The sequence below is a fragment of the Mus musculus genome, chromosome 11, assembly GCF_000001635.26.
Source record: "Mus musculus strain C57BL/6J chromosome 11, GRCm38.p6 C57BL/6J".
NCBI lineage: Eukaryota > Metazoa > Chordata > Mammalia > Rodentia > Muridae > Mus > Mus musculus.
The window spans coordinates 4,279,838-4,304,172 of NC_000077.6; the positions used below are offsets into that span (position 1 = coordinate 4,279,838).

At 50.9% G+C, this 24,335-nt stretch overlaps 1 long non-coding RNA gene across 2 annotated transcripts; it reads left to right on the plus strand.

The window, feature by feature from the left end:
* The first annotated feature begins 5,630 nt into the window (after positions 1–5,630).
* On the plus strand, positions 5,631–24,311 carry Gm11958 (predicted gene 11958). 2 transcript variants are annotated; one of them, NR_166831.1, is made up of 4 exons: positions 5,631–5,805; positions 7,033–7,112; positions 23,234–23,351; positions 23,634–24,311. It is a non-coding gene; the product is annotated as a predicted gene 11958 (long non-coding RNA). The 2 variants fall into 2 exon arrangements; NR_166830.1 differs by having other exon boundaries at positions 23,234–24,311.
* Positions 24,312–24,335: the final 24 nt, after the last annotated feature.

The window sequence follows — 24,335 nt, forward strand, 5'->3', positions numbered from 1 at the left end:
TAAGCCCAGCTCTCCTATAGGGTAGAAGAGGAGCTTAGGTGTCTCCCAGTCTAATGAAGAAAGCTCTCTGCAGACTCCGTGCCCTGGTGCAGGGAGGTCCAGCTTCCTGGAAGCATAGAAGGCCAGGCCGAGGGAGACAGAGGCTGTTGGAGGGGGCTGGGCATGAGGTCAGGCCCACGTCAGCCCTTCTCTCTTTCTCTTAACGTGGCTGGGAAGAGGCTGCTGAGCCGGTGCCAGCCACAGAGGAGGTCTGTCCCTTGCTTTGGGGCCAGACCACAGGCAGCTATGCTGGGCCTCAGCCAGGCCCAGAGGAGGGGCATTCTCAGCCCCCAGCTCCTCTCTGTCTGGGCCTTGGGACCCCTCCCCATCCCAGATCTCAGCAGCGGTCCAGGGCTCTTCCAAGCAGGTGAGGTCATTGTCTCCACCAGACCAGCCTGACGTAAAGAAGTCAGCCACCCACATGGCAGGGTGCATACACCCGGGTGCCCCTCTCCCTGTGGCAGCCCCGGGCCCCTGACTCTCTCCAAGGGACCTGCAGGAATCCACTCCAACACCTGCTGGAGGTAGAGGTGGGTGGGCTGAGAAAGAAAGAAAGAAGAGATGGTCTGTAGGGCCTTCAGAGCCGGCCTGTGTCCTGCAGAACAAGCCCGAGTGAACCTGGAGTCAATTTGAAGCAGACAGGTTCTGGAACCTTCCCTTCAGCAGCGTTACATACGTGCCCACGGGACTCTGTTTTGCTCATGTCTTGGCAATGTCAAACCCTTAATTCTGTGTTTGGGCTTTCCTGATACTGTTTGGCTGGATTCTGAATCCTAGAAGATTCTCAGAGAATGTTTGGGGAGATCGGGGGCCTTCGGGCCAGGGATGGTAGCTCTCAAGCCCAGAACAGGCAGCATCAGGAGTTCTCATCCCTCACCTTGGCACTCAGGAGATGTTTTTAGCTGGCACACACCAATTCTGGGGGATCCTGGCTTCAAATGGTCTAGAGCAATGCTGGGATGTTGCCTAAGCATGTTCCGCAATGCTCTGGGCAGTCCTCACCTGTCAAGAATCATCCCTCTGCTATTGCAGGGAGAAGAGTATATGATAGTATAAATAAATCTACAACCATAATATAAATAAGTAACAATTAATGAATATAATAAATATATAGGAATATAAATAAAACTATAACCATAATATAAATAATAAACAAATACAATAAGCACAATAACATACATCTATAACAATAATATGAAAATTAATAATATATAATATATCAATATAAATAAATCTATAAATCTACCCACCAATCAGCCACCTCTCATCATCTTGCTCTGTCTAATCTGCTCCCTGGTCACAGTGACACTTGCGACGTGATCCAGAGCTCCAGTCCCACTATCACAATATGGTTCTTCATCTGTGGATCTGTTTGTGCACACACATGCTCTCCTGCATATACACACACATGCATAAGCATGGTAATTAGAGAAGTCACCACTGTCACCTTTGCAGCTAGGACTGGGTGGCCCTGGGACCTCCATGAGCAGGGCAGGCAGTTCTTTATCCACCTGGAGCTTCTGTGTTACTGGGACTCTAGAGGCAGCCGCACCGCACTCTCTGAGCTTTGGCCATCAGATCAGGAAGGGGGGCTGTGTGAGCTGGCACAGGCTTTGGGGCCCCGAGTGTCCCAGCTTAGTCTCTGCCCCTGACCAGCTCTGCGGGCCAGGACTCCTCATATTCCTTCTGAGTCCCCATTTCCTTATAAGTAAAATGGTGGATCCTGCTCAACTCCCAGGCTGCTGTTAAGACAACGAGGTATTACACAGAAAATACACGTGATGTCACCTACACAGTAGCATTCCATGACAATGGTTGTTCTTTTCCTTTTCATTAGGTTTCCAAGCCAGCTCAGTCTACACGAATGCTGTCAGCTCTAGATGCCCCACCGGTCTAGGGTTGCATACAAAGTACATTTCGATGTAGCTGAACATCCTGAATTTTGACATGTTAAATTCAGCTGCCTGCCTGGTTTTGTTGTTGTTGTTCTTGGTTTGGTTTTGTTTTTTTTTGTTTGTTTGTTTTTTTTTTTTGTAAATAAAGCTTTATTGGAACATAGCCAACACATTAATTTATGTATCCCTGTTTTGGGGGCTATGCCAGAGACCGGTGGTGGTGAAAGACGCTATGACGGTCCATGAGACTTGTAATAGCTGGTGTCTGACCTTCTGCAGAAGAAGTTGGCAGAGCTCTCACCGTGTCTGGAAATACTTGCTCAAGAGTGATTGGTCCGTGAATTGGGCCTGTGGAGTAAGTGCTCCTCACTTAGGACAGAGAAAGAGGTATGCATGGGAAGCAGAAGACACTCTGTCACCCTGGAGACACAGCCAGAAGAAGCAGGCGGTGGGGTTGGGGGGGGGGAGCTCTAACCTGTGGAAGGGAGTGGAGAGGGAGCCTGGGATCTAGACCTGGATCATCACTGACATTTGGAAACGCCCTTCCCAAAATCTACTTACATCCTTCATTAGTTTAATATGTGCTTATGAAATTTGCTTTATGTTCAAGATGCCGGCTGCACACAGGTCCCTGCTCTTAAGAGCATCCATCCTGGCAGGATGAAGGAGGAGGAGAAGGTCTGTAAGCAGACAGGATACTGGTAACTGCTAACAGGATGAGTCTGAGAAGGGAGGCAATGGCTTAGCTGAATAAGAGCTCACTGCAGAGAAGCCTGCTTCCCCATCCACTGCTCCATGCCACTAGCTATCCACTGGCTTATGCCTCCTAAATCAGGGTGAGAGCTGGAGGGGAGCAGGTTCCCAGAGAAGCATCTTATACTGTCCTGGCTCCGGTAGGAAGGCTCCTCTTGGGGGTTTCCTGTACAGTTCAGCCTCTCTGGGCAGAGCCCGTTTCTAGCCCTTCTCTGCAGTTGGCTAGCCTTCTCTAGACCTCCAATCCCAGTGTCCTTTGAGGTAGGTAACAGATCATAACAGGGTGGTAGCCTTACAATGGGTAGGCTATGCTCCTCGAGGCTTCTGGCACCCAATGGCCTCATCTCACACCCCAGACTCCCTCTGCTTCCAATCCTGGCATATGGACCGGTTTCTGACGGGATTAATCTGGTGAGTGGGTCACCTGTGAGGATGACTGATGGGGATGGGAGACCGGGTCAGGAAGCCTGCAGCTCAGAAGAGACACTGGAGGCCACACATTCACATTTCCATGGGGAGGGGGGGAGGTCTTCAGTGCTCTGAGGCAATCGGGTGACTAACAGCCAAGTTTTAGGTCCAGGGCCAGTTGGTAGGTGTGGAGGGGGTATGGGGTGTGGGTGTCAGACCCTTTGATATATAATGTGTGTAAAACTTTGTTCTTTACTGGCAAGCAGGGCTTTCTAGTTTTCTACCTTGAGCTGACCTCACAGGCACTCCTGGACTTAATTCCACAGTGCTGCCTCTGTGGGTGGGAGAGGCAGGCCTCATTCTACAGGTATTCACTTCATAGCAGGTACCAGGATCCTGTTGGGGAGCCCAGGACCCCTCACAGGAGGCTTGGTCCTCATCACTGCGGAGGGTAAGACACCAGCTGAGTAGGTGCCAGGAGACAGAGGCCCAGAGACTGCATGGGTGTTCTTGCAAAGGCCTTGCCTCTCAGCCCCCTCTCTCTCTCTCTCTCTCTCTCTCTCTCTCTCTCTCTCTCTCTCTCTCTCTCTCTCTCTCTCTCGTCTGGTGCTCTTTCCTTCAGAGCAGCATTGACCCAAGACAGTTCTGCTGTCCTCGCCTAACAAGGACGGTCATCAGTATTTAAAGAAAAACAAGATTTTTGTACTCAAAAAAAATTTTGGGCAATAGAGGATTAAACAAGGCAAGACAAAACAAAACAGGAAGTCTTTATTGTGGGGCTTCTCAGAGCTTTCAGGACAGCTGGGTGGGAAAGGCGTGTCCTGCCTGCCTTCTCCAGCAGCCCTTCCAGGTCCGCATTCCACTGACACCATCTGGGAACCGTTGACCTAGCCACCTCTTCTGTAGGTCCCAATAGCAAGTCCAGTCCTGACTCTGCCCTCCCCACAGGCCCCGCCCTCCCCACAGGCCCTGCCTACAAGCAAGCTCCTCTTACACTGGATTGGTCAGAGAATCTTTTCTGTTCTTCACCAGACATTTAAGCCATGGCCTAAGGGTTTTATCATTAAGGGAACTGGACACAGCTCCTCCTGTCCCAAACCACCTGCTTTACCCTGCATCTGCCACGAGAGAGGTCAGAGCTGAACTCTAGGCTGCCGCCCTCACTCCACTGAGTACTATGTCTTTACTGGGATCTAAGTCGCAGCCTGGGCTAGCATAACCTTTCTAAAATACAAGCTAGAATCAGAGAGATGGCTCAGCAGGAGCTTGCTGCCAAGTCTGAGGACCTGAGTTTGATCTGAGGACCTGACTGTGGTCACTTGACCTCCATGTCTCATCGCATAAATAAATAAAGTTAAAACAAAGTAAGTGAGGTGCTCCCTGCTCAAATCCTTGGCAGACCCCCCCCCCCAGCCCACCCCCTGGCAGTAGCCTGAAAATCAAGTCAAAAGTCTACCTTTCAGTTTCTTTCCAGCTCATACCTTGAGCATCCCTCCTTGGTCATGTTCTCTGGGTGATGTTAGTCTTTCTTGGAGTGGGCCTCCTCCCTGTGAGAACCCTTCACACCCCCAGTGACATCCCCAGTTTATGCAATGGCCTTGAATGTATCTTTCTGTCTAGTTAGACCCCAGACTCCTTCTCTACCTGCAGAGTCCAGTCCCTGACTGCACTGGCCCTCTTATGCCCAAATTGTTCCAGATACCAGAAAATATAGGGACCTCAAGGGGACAGTAGAGCCATAGGTGGGCTGCACATTCGAGATTCTTTCTGTGTCTTCCTTTTCTGTGGATCTTTTGAGTCACCAGACACAGAACACAGAACAAGCTCTAGCCTGGACTAACTGATGCAGTATATCCTAGAGGTCCCAGTTTCACTGAATGACACATGTCCAGCATCACGAACATAAAATGAGGTATGAGATGACCAACTCTAGCCTTGGTGCAATGGTGATCTTCCCAAAAGACAGACACAAGAATGTGATCACATTTGCCAAAAATGTGGTCACTGTAGATGTAACTAAGTCAAGGGTCCCTAGATGACACCATCCTGGATTGTGAGGGGAGTGGGTCCCTCAACCTGCAGGAGGCAAGGTGGGACCTCTGGATGGTCTGGCCTCCAGAACTGCAGGCGAACCTAGGTGCCTGCTGTTTTAAGCCATAATTTTCTGTGGTTTACCATGGCAGCCACAGGGAAAGAATTCTCTCTCTCAGGGCCTCTCCCAGATCCAGTAAGACAGTTTTAGCATCTATCTGGAAAGATGTGTGTGTGTGTGTGTGTGTGTGTGTGTGTGCGTGCACACGAGCACACATGCGCGCGCTCATGTGTTTGATCTGAGCTATGCATCCTTGGATACCTTGTCTTCCTTTCACATCACTCCTTAATTACCTTCTAGAACCCATGGCCGTAACAGATGGAAGAATCCCTCAAAATGTCTCAACCCAGTAGCTCTGGTTGTTCCCTCTGAAACAGCTCCCTTGTCACTGGCCTGCACAGTCCAGGAATAGCATAGTTATTCTAGTCCTGGTGCAACCCTCTGTCTACTCCCCAGCCTCTGCCTTCACCAGCAGAGTAGACCTTGGCCCTTTGTCCTAATAGCCGTGTCTTCATGGATTTCTTAGTGGTCAGTGGTTAACTTGATCCTGCACCCAGGGCACTCACTCGGCTCCTGCTTGTTTCTGGTCCTCTTCGTGTCAAATGTCCCGGTTTCCAGGTCAGACTTGGCTCACACTTGCTCCAGCCTTGGTGGGTGGGTGTGGGAGGTCTCTGATATCGAAGCTGAGGCCTCCACCATTGGCAAATGATATCATCTCTCTGACTGTCAGTTTTCTCAACAGATAAACATCAAACCAAAACAAAAACCTGCCTGGCAAAACTCCAAGGACAGAGTGGATGCTTGCAGAGCCCAGCCTGAGACAGCTCTCCTCTTGGGGCTGTGGCCATAGCTACCAGCATAGGTGCAAAGTCGGGGTGTCTCTACTCTGGGCTTTGCCTTCCAAAATCAGCAAAACTTGCCTGGGTCTGCTGGAGCTCTTGGTGTGTAACCCTTTCTGGGATAGTGAGTCTTTGCCAGGTTCTGTGAATTCTTGTTTATGCTGAGACCCACTGAAATAAACAGATCCTCAGCTGACCAGAATTTTCCATTCTGAGATGTTCAGGGAAATCCCAGTCACAGCACTTTGGAGCTCCCAGGACCCGCTCTGTAATGTGGACAGGCATGGCACCATTAGGTGGGGGCAGTTGTAGCTGTAGAGCCTGAGTCTCAGTTGGGGCTGTAGGGAGACCCATAGTAGTACTGGGGTGGGGGGTTGACCCAGTGCCGATTTGCATGAGATTTTCCTTAAGAAGTAGGGTTTCTTTCACTACAGGCATAATAAAGATACCAAAAGCTTGGAAACCACCAATTAGGTTGAATCTTCTGTGCTTTACAAAGGAAACCCAGGAAGGCGCTCTCACAGGGCTGTGGCTTCCATGTGGCCCGTCATATGGGTGTGGCTTCCATGTGGACCCTCACAGGGCTGTGGCTTCCAAGTAACCCCTTACAAAGCTGTGGCCTTCCTGAGGTCTGGGCTGTGGCTTCTACTTAGCCCAAATGTTCAGTTAACTGGACCTTCTACCTCCTGCCGTTCTCATTATTTCAAAGCGCCCTCCTTCTAGCTTGGGAGAAAGGTACTACTCGGGTGTCTGATGTTTGGTGGACAAGTCTGGGGTTCCCACCCTTTGTAAGTCATCCCTTCACCAGATGGGGGTTCTGTCTACACCCTGCATTATCTTTCTTGTGCAATGGGTTGTTTTCTGGATCAGAAACCTGTGCCTAGGGCCCAGATAGAACATCTTACCAGCAGGCTGCCTCCTGAGAATGAACTTGGAGCCATGCATGCAGAGTTAGGCTGCCCAGGATGGGGCCATTGGACAGCTATACATTTCTCTTCTCACACAGGACAGCTTCCAGAGTGCTGGACGCGGTGGGGCACTGGCTGTGTGCAGACTCAGGATACACACTCAGGTGACTCTCCAGAGGTAGGTCACACACACAGATACACAAACCCTATCCCTTTAGGGAATCACTAAACAGGAAGACCTGCATCAAGAGGAAACTTCATCTAGAGTGTAGGTCAGTGTCGACTTACCAAGACAGAGCCATCATTAAATGGGATGTTTCATCCAAGGCTCACCATCACAGAGGCCTCTGGAGGTGGGGGAGGCTCAAAACGTGGGTGATTCTTGGGTTCCTTGTGTACAACGAAGGCATCATAGGGTCATTGGAATGTTAAAAGCCATCTAAGCTACTCGCTCATAATCAGGGATGGTTTTACCCGGCTACACATGCACTATCTCGGAACAGGTTTAGTTCTCTCAGTACTGGGAGAGCACTAGGAGAAATGGGTGAAAGGCAGGTTGCAGCCAGTGAAAGGACAAGCCCACCTCACAGGGTGTCACTGTGAAGCCGGGCTCTGGGCTTCTTACTCTCCATATTTATTCCATCTCCCCACTGGTCCTCGCCATGGTGCTGCGGTGCCCTTGGTGACGAGGAGCTTACGGCTTGATTGATTTGCTTTTGTCCGTGGTTCTCGGCCTAGGACCCTGAGCTTCCTGGTGTGACAGGAGTTCAGAAGGCCCTCTGTGTTCCAGAGGGGCTCTGTTCCGTATGTTGGAGGAAGGCTCCGGAGACTAAGATCTTAAGGGAGGCCTCACAGTTCTCAGTCATTAGCACTCTTGCTTACCCGATGAAGTCTTCCTGAACCCAGAAAGTCTGGGCTCAAGAGGTTTCTGGACAAGAAAGGTTCCTTCAGGGAAGTGTCAGAGAGATGGGAGTTCTTCCTCTCTTGGGGGTGCCTCCTCATCTGCAGCCTTTGTAATCCCTGTGACAATCCTGTCCACTGTGGTGGTTTCCCAAGTTCTGTGAGGGGCTCAAACAAACTAACGGAAGGCAGGGAGGGAGTGTGGGAACCTGTTTTATAGTCGGCATGTGAGCAAAAACTCCTGGCATGAGCTGGAAGCAGACCCTACCGGTGAGCGGCGAGCTTGGCAGGACTGAGTGGATTCAAGAGCACCCAGCTGTGTCATGAACTTCCGAGTTGCTTGCTGGTGTGGTCACAGAAATGTTCAGAAGGAGAAACTGAGTCAGAGGTGGATTGGCTTCTTCCTTATGTAGCCTCAGACGCCCACCTCAGGTAGCCCGTTCTGTCACAGTCCTTTGTCCACGTTCCCATTCCTCTGCTCTCGGGGCTGACACAGACCAACTTCATTCAGCCTTTGGCTATGAAGCCTCTGCACATTTGAGGACATCTGTGTGAGTTTTCTCTATCATACTGAACAGCCTCTATGGGACATTGCCTCTGTGTGTGTGTGTGTGTGTCTGTGTGTGTGTGTCTGTGTAAGTGTATGTGTGTGTGGCTGTGGCTGTGTGTGCGTGCATGTGGCTGTGTGTGTATATGTAAGTGTATTTGTGTGTGGCTGAGTGATGTGGCTGTGTGTGTGGCTGTGTGTAAGTGTGTATGTGTGTGTGTGTCCAAGTGTGTGTGGCTCTGTGTGTGTGTATGTGTTTCTGTGTGTGTGTGTGTGTGTGTGTGTGTATGTGTGCCTGTGTGAGTGTATGTCTATGTGGCTCAGTGTGTGTGTGTGTCTGTGTAAGTGTATGTGTGTGTGGCTGAGTGATGTGAATCTGTGTGTGTGCATGTGGCTGTGTATGTGTATGTGTGTATGTGTAAGTGTGTGTGTGTGGCTGTGTGTAAGTGTGAGTGTATGTGTGTCCAAGTGTGTGTGTGTGTGTGTGTGAACCCAGGGTTTTGCACATTCTAGGCAAGGTTCTATCAGCTAACCCAGGATGCATGACCTAAATGTGGAGCTGGTCTCCTGCTCCTGCAGAATCCCAGGCCTTCTGTCACCTGCCATGTCAGCTCAGAGCCAACAGGGCTAAAGGAGAGTGGTGGAGTCCAGGAGCCCCAACACCTTGGCTGCCTCTACAAACCTCAGCTTATCTCCCACTGAACAGAGAAGACACCTTCAGGCCTTGTTTGTGCTGTGACCCCACAGAGAGCAGAAGCAAGGTGAAGTCACAGACCAAGACAGCACAAGAAGTGCCATTATGCCCTGCTTAGCCCTGTCCTAGAACCTTCGTCGCTGGCCAGGGATTGAATTCTGACTCTAGAGACAGAACTGTAAGGATGCCACACCTGCCTTAGAGAACAAAGCAGTCATCCGTCTACAGTGCAGAAACACTGGCTAGAGAGTCCCAGTCATGGGGTGGGAGGACAACAAAACAAAACAATTTCAATGACAACACAGTGGCATTGGCTGCCTTCAGATTCAGGACCCATAAATCCCAGGGCATCAGGGACTCAGGGGCCAAGGCAGAAAGGAAGAGATTGTAGGACTTCTGAGACTGGAGGCAATGGAAGGATGAGGGAGGCCCTGTGGATTCAGTGTTGGTAGAGTGTGATCTGCATGGCCTATGCCCAGGTCCCTGCCTCTCTCTCACACCCACCTCCTCTTTCACTTTCTCTTGTGGCTTCTGTTTCCTTCCTCCCTTCAAAGCTTGTGAGCTATCACCTCGGGAGCCTCTCTCTGTCTTTTCTTGGAATTTGCCCAGGAGGTGACACCTGCTCTTCTGTTTCGATTTCTCCTCAGGCATCAGTGTTTCCCCAGGGAGGCCCAGGAACAGGGTTTCAGGGGGAGGACAGCAGGCCATCCTAACAGACAGGAAGGCAGGCATGTGTCACCTGGGCTCACAAGTCCCCCTGATCGCCTGCCCTGCGTCCCTCCACGTGCTTGCTGATGTCCTGACGAACTGTTCACAGATCTGACCTCCCTGATGTATGAGTTCTGTCAAATCTAAACCTTAAACTTTTCTTCCCTCCCAGACAGCCTCTCCCTATGGAGTTCAGGCTAGCCTCAGGCTGGCCTCTCCTGTCCCTGCCACTGTGGAGCTCAGGCTAGCCTCAGGCAGGCCTCTCCTGTTCCTGCCACTGTGGAGCTCAGGCTAGCCTCAGGCTGGGCTCTCCTCTCCCTGTCACTGTGGAGCTCAGGCTAGCCTCAGGCTGGACTCTTCTGTCCCTGCCTCTGAAGTGCGGGGACAACAGGTGTGCACCACCATGCTTGCCTCTAGCCTTCTCTTTTTGACATAGCTTTATAGAGATAGGGTGCTCCACCATTCAACCCTCTCATTCAAAAGGGCAGTTCAGTGGCTTTTAATGTATTCAGATGTATACCTACAACCACAGAGAATTTTAGAACATTTTTTGTAACTGTAAAAATAACCATGGCTTGGCATGGTGGCACAGATCTTTGATTCTAGTACTTGTGAAGTTCAGGCTCACATAGCCTGGGCTACTGTCCTAATACAAAAAAATTCACATAAATGCACTCATTTGAGTAGCCTTTGAGGACCAATGTCTGTCATTTAAGTTAGTGTTTGCAAAGATGGCCCTGCTGGAACATAGTTTCTTTTTTCTGTTCTTTCTTTGTTGTTGTTGTTGTTGTTGTTAGAACCAGGGTTTCTCTGTGTAGAGGAGCCTGGTTGTCCTGGAACTCACTCTGCAGACCAGGCTGGCCTTGAACTCAGAGATCTGCCTGCCTCTGCCTCCAGAGTGCTAGGATTAAAGGTGTGTGCTACCACCACTGCTGGCTTCCTTCTTTTCCTGGCTAGATAACATTCTATTGTAGGGACAGAACATAGTCTCTTCCTCTGGTTATGTAGGTAATCTTTTTCTTCTCTTTTGAGAAAAATCTCACGGACTTGAACTCACTGTGCAGCCATCAACACCCTTGAAATTCTGATTTCTCCTCCTTCCACCTCCTGAATGCTGAGATTAGAGGCTCACACTACCATGTCCAGTTCATAGTGTACGGGGAATCAAACCCAGGGCTCCATGCATGCTGGGCGAGCATTCTCCCTCCGCAGCCTGCGGGTGTATTTTGGCTTCCCTGAAGAGCGCTGCTGTGAATACTGGTGAACACATATTAGCATGGATCTAGTTTTCATGTCTCTTCACCATATACTTAGCAGGCAGTTCATCTCTACTTTCAACTGTGGGAGGACCAATAGGCAGTGCCCCATAGCACCAGCGTGGAGCCATGCCCCCAGGAGCTGAGTACATGGGTCTTGGGGTACCCCCCACTTCATGGCTCGTCAAGTTAGAATGTGATTTTGGGATTCTAGTCATGTCAGTAGTGCGAATGGATCAACCTTGTTTGCGGAGCAATGAGGCCAGGCAGTGAGGTGGTCCTGGGCTGGGAGCATCATGAAATACCCAGCACCGAGGTGAGGTGAAGTATACAATGTACATACAGTGTAGATACAATGTTAGTGTAGCTGCTGGCACAGAAAACATCAACAGCACTGACCATTTCTCAGACTTGTCCCAAAGGCTTGTCTGATGGTTCTTGAGGGTGACATGAGGGTGGCATGAAGGTGGAATGAGGGTGGCATGAGGATGACATGAGGGTGGCATGAGGGTGGCATGAAGGTGGCATGAGGGTGGCATGAGGGTGGCATGAAGGTGGCAAGAATGTAGCAGGAAGAGCAGACTGGCATGCCATGAGGAGGCCAAGGCAGTTATTTCAGGATCTTATTTAGAAACCCCACGGCATCGCTTCTCGGCCTTCTGGCTAAGATCAAGTGTAGAAACCCCACGGCCACGGCCACGGCCTGCAAAACTGCTTCCTTCTGCAGTGGTCAAAGACTCAGCTCAAGGACGCCTCCCCCTGATGGTTTGAATTAGAAAGCAGTTGATGCTTTGTAGAAAAAGTTGAGGAAAACATTATTGTTGGAGAGACCAGTCCTCTCGTTGGCAGAGCAAACCGGCCTGGCCTGGCATTCCAGAGCACAAAAGCCTAAGCTGGCAAAGTCGGAGCCTCCCTGTCGGAACTTCCCTTCCTCCCTCCCATCTGGCCCAAGGGGCCTGGGAACCACTGGCTGCCAGGCGGGAGTTGGAGGAGATTCCTATGGCTCTGTGGGCTCCTGCACCCAGCAGCCACTCAGTAGACCGAGCTCTGACTCAGCTTCTGACCTGGCAAGGCCCTGGATGTCTGGCAGTGTAGAGAAGCTATCTGCCAGAGAGAGAGAACACTGGAGAGGGAGAGGTAGGGACAAAATGGCAACAGGCTGGCTGGACACAGTTCCGGACAGGAAAGGTGATGTTGCTGTCATTATTTTAAGGTTGTGGAAACTGAGGCTCAGAGAGGTGATGTCATCGGCCTACGGTCGGTCACATGGCCAGTGAGCCATGGACTGAGAACTGGACCAGAATGGGTCCAATGCCCTGCCAAAGGTACTGCATGGATGCCGGGGCCTCTGAGCATCCATGCTGCTACTCTCCCGGACATATTCCTTCTTCAGCTCCAGAGTTGGGTCCCAGGGAGACCTCCTTTCAAACTGGCCATTGTCCTTGTGGTGGCTTCTGCTTGGTCAGCAACAGTCAGAGCCTCGTGCCCAGGGCTGCTTTATCTCTCTCTGGTTTGTGACATTGGTGGCTGGTCTGTGTGGTGATTGTCGGATTCTGCACGGTGCTGATAATATCCTACGTAGCACAGGATTAAGCAGGCAGAGGGTTCCTCATGCCCCTCCTTGGCCCTGCTCCAAGTCCCAGCTCCTCCTTCCTCAGGCCCCTGAGTGTCCATGCCACTGAACTAAGGAGCCCCACCCCCAAGAACTGGTCCCCCCTTAAGGCACCCCTCTCCTGCTTTCCTTGGGCATGAGTTGGCCCTGGGTCTAAACAGCCCCATTGCAACCAATAGGTACAGGCACCTCTGTTTCCGTCCTCAGCAGAGGGGACTCTGGGCTCCACCCATGAGTTACTGAGATAACATGTGTTATATATAATAGCAGCTGGCTTGTGGCAGAGGCGCCACAGGAGGTCACGTTGACTTCCCAGCCCTTTGGACTCCCTGGGATGCTCCCCAAGTCTGGAATTCCCCCTTTTTTGTGGCCCTTTCAAACTCTTCCCTTCTTGGAAAGCCAAGTCCAAATTCCATTTTCTCCACAGGGTCATCCTGGACCTCCCTGGTCCCTGGACACCCCCACTCCCATGTCCCCTTTTTATAGCACTCAGACTAAGCCTTATCAGAGGATGAAGAAAGCGAGGTTTGGAAGGGTGAGCTACCAAGTGATTTCAGCTCTGCTGCCTGTTGAGCAAGGGCGAAGTGTGCGCAGGCGCAAGTGAGTATAGTCTGCCTTTCCCAAACTGTGCATAATTACTTTTAAAGGCTGAGCATATCAAGCGCATTGGTGCACACGAATTTCTAGTCCTAAAGGTGGCTAAGACAAGTAGAACTCTGCTTGTGGCCAGTCTGAACAACTGAGGGAGACCCTGCTTTACAAAGATCACATTTACAGTTGGGAATAGGTCTCACAGACATGCTGTTGGAAGGGTTTGTCCTCTGGTGGGTGGCATGTACCCTGATTTAGCTTTCACACCCTTGGGTGTGTAGTCTGTGGGTCTCTAGCCCTTGGGCATGGAGTCACACGTCAGCCTTTAGAGTATGACAATAACCAACTTGCCAGCCATAGCCCCTTTGGCTCCAGCCCTGAGGCACATCTGAAACAGACCTTCTGAGGAGTCTCCCAGTCCCAATTCAGCTTCTGAAGTGGCTTTCTGAAGACTATTCCAGACCATCTCCTATGGACCTGCCTCCCGGAATCTCCTGAGCCTTGGTTCTCTTTTGTTTCCTTGGCTGCTACAGTCACTAACCAACGGCTCCCCTTGCTAGATGACACGCTCTTTAAGGGTGGGAGCAGGTGCTGTACCATTGCCATCTGGTCCAGTGCTCTCCCAGTGCTGGGTGGGGGGACCTTAGAGAACTAGTCCTGAGTCCTGATCACTGACCTTCAGCCTCTCTTTGCCCATCTCTTTAGTTGGGTTATGTCCTACAACACTGCCAGGCAATCCAGAGCCTTGGCCGGGGCTGCTAGAGGCATCTCATTGAGGAGAAAGGGAGATTGTGGAAGGAGACTGCCTTCCCTTGGCTGTGATGGTCCAAGGCTTAGTGCAAGCAAAGTTGACTGGGGACAGTTGCATAGACTCTTTGGCCTGGTGGAGTCAGTGGTCCTGGCACCCCTGAGAAGGTGTGGCATCTAGGAAGAGTGGGGACTTGGGATGCTGCCTTTTTCAGGACCACGAGAGTAAATGTGACTGTAGTCTTCCTGGTTCTCTATGGGAGGGCTGCCCGCTCATCTCTCCGTCAGCTGCCTGGCTCTGCTCTCTATAGCTTGAGTCAGCAGTCCACCCTCCATCCCAGTCAGAGGCCAGTGCCTGGGCAGGCTGAACCCTGTCTTGAGAAGTTCTTCATTTCGGCTCCAATTCCCACCTGCTCTCCAGTGTCCAGGAGACGTCAGGGGTGTGGACAGCTTTCCCCTCCCGTCAGCACTAGAGACTGGCAACAAAGTCTGCTCTAACAGAACAATCACACAGTGACACTTGTCTCCTCTGGATCCATAGTTGCTCTAGAGATTCCCCAGGGGCTGGGAAGCCCATCTGGACCCTGCTGTGTATTAAGGCTATGTATGGGACCACACAGGTAAGTCTCGGGGAGTGGGAGGAGGGACTAGTAGAGGGACACTTCCAGCAACTCCTTTCTCATCAGCACACAGCTGGGCTGTGAACCTATTCGGGTCTCCTAGAGGATGCAACAGGGTCCTGAGATTGTCTGCAGTAGATGAGTCACAATCTGGACTCTGACGAAACTCAAATCTCTGGGACGGTTCGGAGCTGTGCAATGCTGGGGAAGTTATGCAACCTCTCTGTGGAATGGCCCATTAGAGATGACAACTATTTCACGGTGCTAAGGATGTAGGCTTACACACATTGGAGATCACAATGAGTATAGGTGTAATTATTACTGCTGGTAATGAGTCAAAGGGTTCCTCTTTCCAATTAATGTTTGTCCTCTAGCAGCCAGAGCCAAGGTCTTGCTGACAGAATTGGAAAGGTCTGGGAGATGAGCCAGAGGTTGATACCACAGCACAGAGGACACTGGGACCATGTGACCCGGGGGAAGACACTCCATCTCAACAGCTAAGCAGATGGCTTGCAGCAGAGCAATCTTATTTCCTAATTTGCTACCTGCTAGTGCTGTGGGGGAGATCAGAGAAACTGACGGGGGCTGTTCCTTCACAGATATTTGCTGAGTACCAACTGTGCTCTTGGGCTGGGAGGGGTCCAAGTCAAGCTCTCTTCTAGGACCACTGACAGGGAAGCCAGCACCGCAGGGATCAGTGGAAAAGCCAACACCCCACCCCCGCCCCCACAGCCCTCCTCTGTAGGAGGCTAGCATGTCGGGCCAGGCGCCGTGGTAACTCAGCAGTGTGACCTAACGGTTCACTCCTGTTCCCCCTCCTTCCTATCACGTGACCTGGGGAGCTCCTTAGGGCTCAGTGCTTGAGTCTCTGTTTGAGATGGACTTTGAGATGGACATAAATATGCACCTTTCTCCTGGCTCTGGTGTGGGGATTAAGTGGATTCATTTGCTGAGTACCTTACTGAGTAAAGTGCTCAGCACTAAGCCAGACATGTCTTAGGCATCACTGAAGGCTTTGAAAGTTAACGGCTTGCCATGACCCTGCCGTGACCCTGCTGCTTGGCACCTGATGATGCAGGTGTGAGTCTGTCCCTCAAAGAGTTGGACACCAGGAGCGCAGCTTGCAGCAGAGTTTCTCATTCATCTTTCTGTCTCTGGGCTATTTGTACCCTAGAATCTTTAGAAGACTGGACAAGACTTATTTCAAACCGTTAATAATAAAGTAGTTTTTTGTTTGTTTGTTTTTTATACTAGGCATCAAATCCAGGGCCTTGTGCATGATAAACCCATGCTGGATTTACACTTCAAACCCCATATGCTGGGCTTTAAGCACATCTCCCTTTGTGCTCATGAACATACTATTTGAATAATTGCTTTGCATTTGATATATTTATAATTTCCCATTTCTTTCTCTCTCTCTCCCCCCTCTCTCTCCTCTCTCTCCCCCTCTGAACACATGTGGCATGTAGCTGGAGGTTGATCCTGGGTATGTCCCTCAATCATTCATTCTCCACATTTTACAAGACTTATTACTAGTATGCATACATGCGTGCCTGCATTCCTTTCTATATACCCCAGGAGCCCAGAGGGCATTGTACCCCTGGAACTGGAGTTAGAGGCAATCGAGAGCCAGCTGATGTGGGTGCTTGGCATCAAACCTGGGTCCTGTACAAAGCTTCCTAACTGCTGAGCCATCCCTCCAACCTTCCTTAAGTTCCAGACAGGGTTTCTCACTGAACCTTGCTAATTCAGCTAGACTGGCTGGCCAGAGAGCCGTACCCCAACCTGTCTCTGCACCCCAACACTGGGATTCCATGTGAGCTCCACCATGCCAGGCTCTTATGTAGGTGCTCCTGTTTGTAAGACCAGCACTTTACCAATTGAGCTGCCCCATCCATGCTGTAGTCATTTTTAGATGTTCAGTTTAGAGGCCTGAGTACATCCATGCTCTTCTGTAGCCACAGATGCCTGCCATCGCCAGGACAGTGGCACCTTCTCCCCTCTTCCAGTCCCTGGGAACATTCATTCTCTCTGCCCTTGTTATTTGGACTTCTCTAGAACCTTCGGGTAAACAGGACCATAGGGTGTGTGTCCTTCTATACCTTAGATCAGTGCTCTCAAGTTCATACATGTAACCTGTGTCAGAATTCGTTCTATTTAAAGCCCGAATAGCATTCAGTATGTTGACCTTGCAGAGGATGACCGGAGAATAAGCAGTCTACTGTGCGACTCCACATATCTGTGCAAGGGAGGGGCAGGAGGAGGTCGAGGGCTCCCTGGGGTGCCTATGATTTGTGGCTTGCTGATGACAGCCACAGTCAAGCAGCTGAGACCGGGGCAGGTGCCTGTGCCCAAGGTCTCGTCAGATTTCCCACTAGGGCTCCAGCCTCCCTGCACCGTGACCTGGGGACAAAGAAGAAACTCAGCTGAGGCCTGTGACTCATAGGCCACCAAAGCCAGACAGGGCCCCCACACTTGGTCCTCGTGGCCCTTGTCATTAACCTGGGTAGTGAGCAGTTGTCTGGGAGTCCCTGTTCCCTTCTCCAGCCTGGCTCCCCAGGCTTTGGGGATGACCCAGTTGGCCCAGTAAGGGCCCTGACAATTCCTCCTTTCATAAGCTTTGGTGCTGACTAATGCCTCTCAGTTGGGCTCACACTGGGCCCTTCCACTTCAAAACCAGTTCCTGCCCTCCAGCCGACCCCTTGAAGTTCATCCCCCTTCCTCCTCCTGAGTTCCTCTTTCCGACCTTGACCTCTATGAAGCCCTCCCTCTCTCTGGGCCTTGATTTCAAGCTTTGCCTTGTCCCTGTGGTAAGCACTCCTCACTGAGGGGCTACTTCCATTCCCAGATGTCCATCCATAGGACATGGTAGCCAAACTACTCACATCAGACTCCTGGGGACTCCCAGGTATCACTCCATTGAGAGGACCCAGGCACTTAGGCCAATAGGTGAACTTTTTCTGAGCCTCAGTTTCTTGCCTCCTTTTGGAAAGACATGGGCTCTAGAAGGAGAGCTATGTTTGAATTCTATGTTAGGAAAATATATAGGATAAAGGTGGGGCAGCTCCTCTCTACCAGCTGGATATGAAGCACCTCCTGGAGATCAGGCCATCCCGAGCCTGAGCGGAGCTCACAGTCCAACAGAAGAGCTCAGAGGTGACCTGAGGAAGGCCATGGCTAGTCAGGAGCAATTGATCTCTGGCTCCATGACACAGTGATTCTGAAGCTGAAAATGGACTCCCATGGAAGGAAGACAAATGACAATTCTGAATGCCAGTGACTGTCCTTTTGGAGCTCGGACAGCATAAGAAATCTGATGGCGGAGATGGTGCTTGGTCTGGAATTGGCTCTCTCTAGTCTTTTGGCAGAGAGGGAGGGTAAGACTCCAGTGACCACCATGGCCTGCTCCTCTCACTACTGGGTCACTATGGAAATAACTTGGCAGTATCTGGGGGGGGGGGAGTAGGATGGGGGTGGGACTGAAAAGCTCCAGCTGGGCAGGCAGAGGCCATGATCTGGTCCCAGCTGGCTCTTCCACAGGCTGTGTGACCACAGCTGAGTCATAGTCTCTGACTGACACGTCCCTTATCTACAAAGGCTGGAAGTAAGATGAGAGGCTTTTTGAGGTCCTCCCCAGCTCTGAGACTCTGTAACGGCAGACATCTTTAAGGATGAAAAGCAGAGATGCTGAGCTAAAACAGATGTGGCAGGTAAAAAGGTGGATGAGTGATTGGGTCATGTTTTTCTCTCCAGTGTCCCATGTTGACATGGCCTTGGGTGAATTCTGCATTTATTATGTGTGTGTGTGTATATACACACACACACACACACACACACACACACACACACACACACACATATATATATATACATATAATTTATTTATTTTTATTTTATGCACATTGGTATGTTTTTGCCTGCATGTCTGTGTAAGGTTGTCAGATCTTGGAGTTACAGTCAGTTGTGAGCTGCCATGTGGGTGCTGGGAATTGAACCTGGGTCCTCTGGAAGATCACTCAGTGCTCTTAACCATGAGCCATCTCTCCAGCCCCATATTTATTCATTTTAATAGGTGGTCAACACAACATCTGTTAGCTGGAACTTCCAGCAGAGAACCTGATCATAGCTCCCACCTGCGGCTCTATCTCCTTCCTGAACAGCCTGTACCAAGGAGGACCTTCAAAGCCACAGGTTCCTTGAATGGTCCCTAAGCATTCTTCTCATCTCTCGGATCCCTCCCACTTCACCACCTCCCACATTCGTCCAGAGGGTTGGGGGATGCCCACGCCCTGACTGTGTCTCCCCAGGGGCTGACGCTGGCAGGGAGGTGACATCAGCTGATATGGCCAGGCAGAGACAGAGGATGGGCTCTGAGGGTAAAAGGGCGACAACTTCAGCTAGCAGGCAGCTCTGCAGGTCCAAGCTCATTCTAGAGCAGCCCCTCCCCCCACTCTCCTTCACAGCCTTGGTTTGTTTTCACTGTGCTGGTCCCCTGTCCTCGAAAGCTGATGGACCCTGGAACCCCATTCCAGAGGGAAAGCTCCGCTGGAGTCCTATGCTGAGAAGGGTCTGTAAAGACCTAGGTGAGGTGCCTAAAGGCTTGTTGAGAGGCAGTACCAGGTCATGCTTCAGACAGAGTTGCAAGGCTAAGTAAGTCCCAGTCACACAAAGCCAACAGTTCCATCTTTTAAGAGCCTGGGACATGTTTTTAAACTGTGGCTTTCTAATCAGTGACGTTTTGCCCTTTGCTGGCGCCCAGGGCTCCAGGCATCTGGACCCGGAACACGGATATGTGTGGGTGGGATGGGGAACTGTGCTGGCTGGCCGGAGACAAGAGTCAGTCTTTGTCTCCATCTTCACGTGCACCTGCCATCCTCAAACTCTTGAAAAACCTTGTGACTTTTACTTTCCAAACCTCTCTGAGCCTGGGGGGATGGGGGTGCCGGCCGGAGCCCACAGAGCCACATTCCGGTCATTCCAGCCTCCTCACAGCTCCTGGTACTGTAGCTGCTGAGCCTTCAATGTCCAAAAATTCCAGCTGACTCATCTGTGGGTGAACAAGGCCAATTTGAGGGGCGGGTTGTATCTCGTGGGGGCTATCTCCGTGGAGGTCCCCAATTCAAAAGGTGAGCAGGGCACGGAATGGCAGCCTAGATGTGGTTTCTGTTTGAATGACATTCAGGTGTCATTTGAGATGTCGGTACGAGGCAACAGGTAAGACACGGCTGTGCAGTAGGCCTTGACTGTGACCCCAGATCCCGGCTGGCTCCATCATTACCACTGTGTGGCCCTGTTAACCCTGGGGGTCTCAGACATCCTGTGAAGATGCTGAGAGCAGTGGTTCCCAAGCAGTAGAGGGAGATGAAGCAAGAGCATGCAAATGAGCATGCTTGCTTGTCTTGACCAACTGGAGCTGCTTAGCAGTGATGACCCGGATCGGGATGTCACCCCTTTGATGCAATGACGTGAGACCTGCTTCCGGGTGGGCAGGCGGGTGTGTAATCATAGCTCACTCGGTCCCATGGGACAAAAAGGCTGCCAAGTTGCATGGTGGTGGGAAGTCCCTGCTTGTTTTGGGATTCAGACTGGCATTTCTCTCTGAATTTCCCCATCAGGCCAGAGTAGGGCAGCTGAGCCCCCTGTGCGTCGGGTTCTGTGACCACAGGCAGGGAACAGGGCTAAGGGGAAAGGGCAGGGGCTTCTTTTCTAGTGTTCACAACTCCAGATGGCTTTTCTAGTGTTTCTCCAGACGCTGCTAACAAGGTCCATGCCAAGTTCCTCCTGCCTCTCCCTAGACTTGTCTGATGCCAAAGCATTTCTCAAAAGGGGGAAACACGGGCCTTCAGCCACTGTGTCCTCACGGGTTCACAGAGCCCCCAGCTTAGCCCCGCCCCCAGGTTGTCTTCCCAGGGACCACGGGGGATCCTGAGGTGTGGAAACAGGGTAGGTATGGAAGGCAATATGACCCTGGGATTCTGGTTCTCTGTTTTTATTGCCTACTCAAGGAAGACACGCAAGAGGCAGACACAAAGAGCCGGGAGACTCACACCTGTCCGTCCTCGGCAGGCTAGCGCTGAGGTTAAGAGACAAATAGCTGTGGGTTCAAATCCTCACCCTACTTTAGATGTGGGCCTTGTCTCTCATGTAAAGTGACTGTGACAACTGCCATCTCTGGAATTGTCTTAGTGTGCAGTATGGTGTCCCACACTCACGAAATTACGCTTATTTTGTCCTCCCAGATGAGGGCTGGTTTAGCTTTGCTGAACTTCCCATCTTCCAGATGGAGAAACTGAGACCCAGAGGCAGTTGGTGGGAAGAGAACTCAGCTGCTGTTTCCACATCTCAGCCACCTTCCGGGTCAGCTCCAGAAGGAAGAAGTCCCAGTGTCTGCTCTGGCCGCCTGGGGCAGCTCTCAGGGCTCCTGCCAAGAGCTGGTTTGGCAGCTGTTCTTCTCCTCTGTGCCCATCAGCATTGGTCCAGATGTTCCAGGCAGCAGCCTGGGAGCTCTGTCAGGTTTTGCTTGGGCTCTCCTTCCTCATAGCCTATCAATTCCCCGCCCCCCCTCAGGTCTCTAGAAATGTCTCTGTTAGCTGGGGAGAGGGCTGGGGTGGCTGGATAGCTTGTAACATGTCCCCTGGAATGGCTACAACACAAATTGGTTTGCCTTAGTGTTTTCTACTTAGATATCATTAGCTTCCAATCCCAACATGGCCAGTGCCCTGTAAACTGGGAGCCTGGAAATTCTGGTGACCTAAGGCAGCAAAACAGAACAAGTTCCCTCCCCGCGTGTGGAGCTTCACCGACTGACCCAGACTCTGGGAGGCAGGTGCCCTCGCCTCTTTTTCTGACCGAGAATCTGAGACTCAGCTGTTGTCTGTGTTTTCTCCACAATGGGTGGCTAGAGACCTGTTCTGTACCAGTGTCGGCTGACCTGTACAGTCTATGTGAGACAGACTGTCAGCTTTTTTTTTTTTAAGATTTATTTTATGTATGTGAGTACACTGTTGCTGTCTTCAGACTTCAGACACACCAGAAGAGGGTGCTGGATTCTATTGCAGATGGTTGTGAGCCACCATGTAGTTGCTGGGAATTGAACCCAGGTCCTCTGGAAGAGGAGTCAGTGCTCTTAACCACTGAGCCATCTCTCCAGCCTGACTGTCAGCTTTAAACAGAAGTTAGTCCTGTGCAAAGTCCTGGGCTCTGTGTGGTCATCAAAGGGTAGGTCATGTTGTTGTTTCACAGAGCCTCATAAGGCTCCTGGAGAGAAGAGCTACCAGGGATGTGTGAAAACCAGGGTACAGCTTGGTACGGTGCACATGGGACATACCAAGGGACTGTTTCATCTCTTGACAAATCCAACACAAACCCAGAAAGGCATCTGTGTTAGGAAGGATGGGTGTGCATGTGCGAGAGTGTGTTTTCATAAGTGTAAAGGTTCATGTGTGTTAAAGTGTGTGTGTGTGTGTATGTGTGTGTGTACACGTGTGCCTAAGAGTATGAGGGTAAATATTTGACAGGATCTTGTATAGCCTAGGCTACCCTTGGCTTTGGGATGACCTTGAACTTCCTATCCTCTGCCTCTGTCCTCTACCCCGTGGACTAGAGGCAAGTGCTACCGTGCCCAGATGTCTAGTTTGTGTTACACTGGAACTCCAATCTAGGGTTTTGTGTATGCCAGTGCATTCCCGTGGGAGGTGGGCCTCCAGCCCCAATTTTGGTTTTGTTTTGGTTTTTTTGCTTGTTTGTTTGTTTTGTCTTGTTTTACTGTGTAGCCCTGTCTGTCCGGAAACTATGTAGATCAGGCTAGCCTCGAAACTCTCAGAGATCCACCTGTCTCTGCCTCCCCAGTTCAGGGATTAAAGGTGTGCATCACCACGCCCTGCCCCCATAAATCTTTTAAAACACACTTATCTTTACAATCAATCAAGAGGCAGCAGGCAAGCATGCAGATGCAGATCCAGTCCTTAGTGGTAGCCACTCCCTCTTAGGCCCACAGCCTCATCAGGCCCAGCTTCCTGGGCCTGGTTGCTCTGGGCCCACAGCTGGCTCTGTACCTCAGGGAGTGGCCCTGTTCTATCCAGGGCAGATTAACTTCCCTGGGACCGGCTTTGTTTTGGCTCAAGAAGTAACAGCAGAGGCTGAGAGCTGAAAGCAGAGGCCTCTCCCTCCCACCCTGGGGCCTGGCTCTGTTGAAAACCTTTGATTTAGGCTTCTCAATTTGCTTTCCCTGGCTGGGTGTCCTGGGCAGAGGGGAAACACCTAGGACTTCAGCTATTTTGTCTGCTGCAATTTAGGAGAGGGATTTGATATCTAAGTGGAGGAGGTTCCAGCCGCAGCAACAGCAGCAGCGGCGGCGGGTCTAAGCTGTTTGTTTGTGGAGTACAGGGTGGGTGGGGTAAGGCTAGAACACTGTAATTGGAAGCAGGAGGCTAGAAGCTGACACTTCTGCAGATAAAAATTCTCTGCTGAGGGTCCGGCTTGTGTGATAGTGTGAGGGAGCCCGCTCTTGTGCGTGTGATCTGCCAAGGCAAGGCTGTGTTCGCTTAAATCTGGGTTTAAAACATTCTCCCTCTCTTCACCCTGGATTCTTTTTTCATTGACACATTTCTTCATTGACTCCTTAGGGATCATGAAGATCTTGCGTGTCAACTCTGAAGCCCTGCAGCACGTGCCTAGCCAGCTGCAAGACCTTTTCGGAGGAGCCACCAGCAGGCTTCCTGAAGGCCAGGCTGCAGCTCTCAGGTGTCTGCCATTGTCTCAGTCCCTGCCCCGGGTCTGCCACTTGGCACACAATAGGCCTTGTACATATTTGTCAGATGAGTGAAGAGTGAGGTCACTCACTACTGCTCCGGGTACACGGCCGAGCTAGACAGCCACAGTTCAGAGATCCTTTGAGTCTTTGAGCCAAAAGTATTTTGAGCCAATCCCAACTTCCCCCTGAATGCCATCCCCGGAACGATACTGAAGAGGTATACCAGGAAAGCCCTGTGATTATGTGAAGGTGGACATTATGTGTCTCCACAGGCCTGCAGCCAAGCTGAAAACAGTTCTCATGACTATGTCTCATCCCGGAAAGAAGATCCTTCATGGCATGGTCGCTTTCATCTCATCATGAGCTGAGTGTCCAATACTTACTGAGATGTGGTCCCCACGTTAAAGAACTTTAGAAATTGTAAGGCCGCGTGCACCCCTGCCCATACCTTGATGTTCCAACCCCCTTGGGTACCAAGAAGGACAGGAAGATAGAGAAAATGATGGTGACGTGGGAGGAGGAAGGAGCCCCTCACCCAGGCTTAAGCTCCTCACCAACTAAGGATCAAGAACTCCAGCACCATTAGCAACATTTGCTTAAGGTCATTCCCCCTTCCCAGCTAGAAGCCTACAATTTTCTAGGACTCTAACCAGAAGCCTCATTTACAGTAAAAGACACATTCTAAATCCCTTGTGCAACTCCAGTGGCTTCTGGTTTTTACCTTATCAGATTATAATCCCACCCTATAATCCATTTACCAAAAAGAAAAAAGAAAAAAGAAAAAAAAAGGCTTCTTAGCAACCTTTGAGATGTACTGAGAACCGCCGAAAGCGTCTGCACAGCAAATGCTGGCGCTTGACTTGACCCTTTCTTAAGCCCACACCACACTCTTTAGTGTGCCTTATTCTTTCCTTAAATAAAACCTTCCTCTTTGTTTTTAATAAACCCAACCACGCCTCCTGAGAGAATGAAAG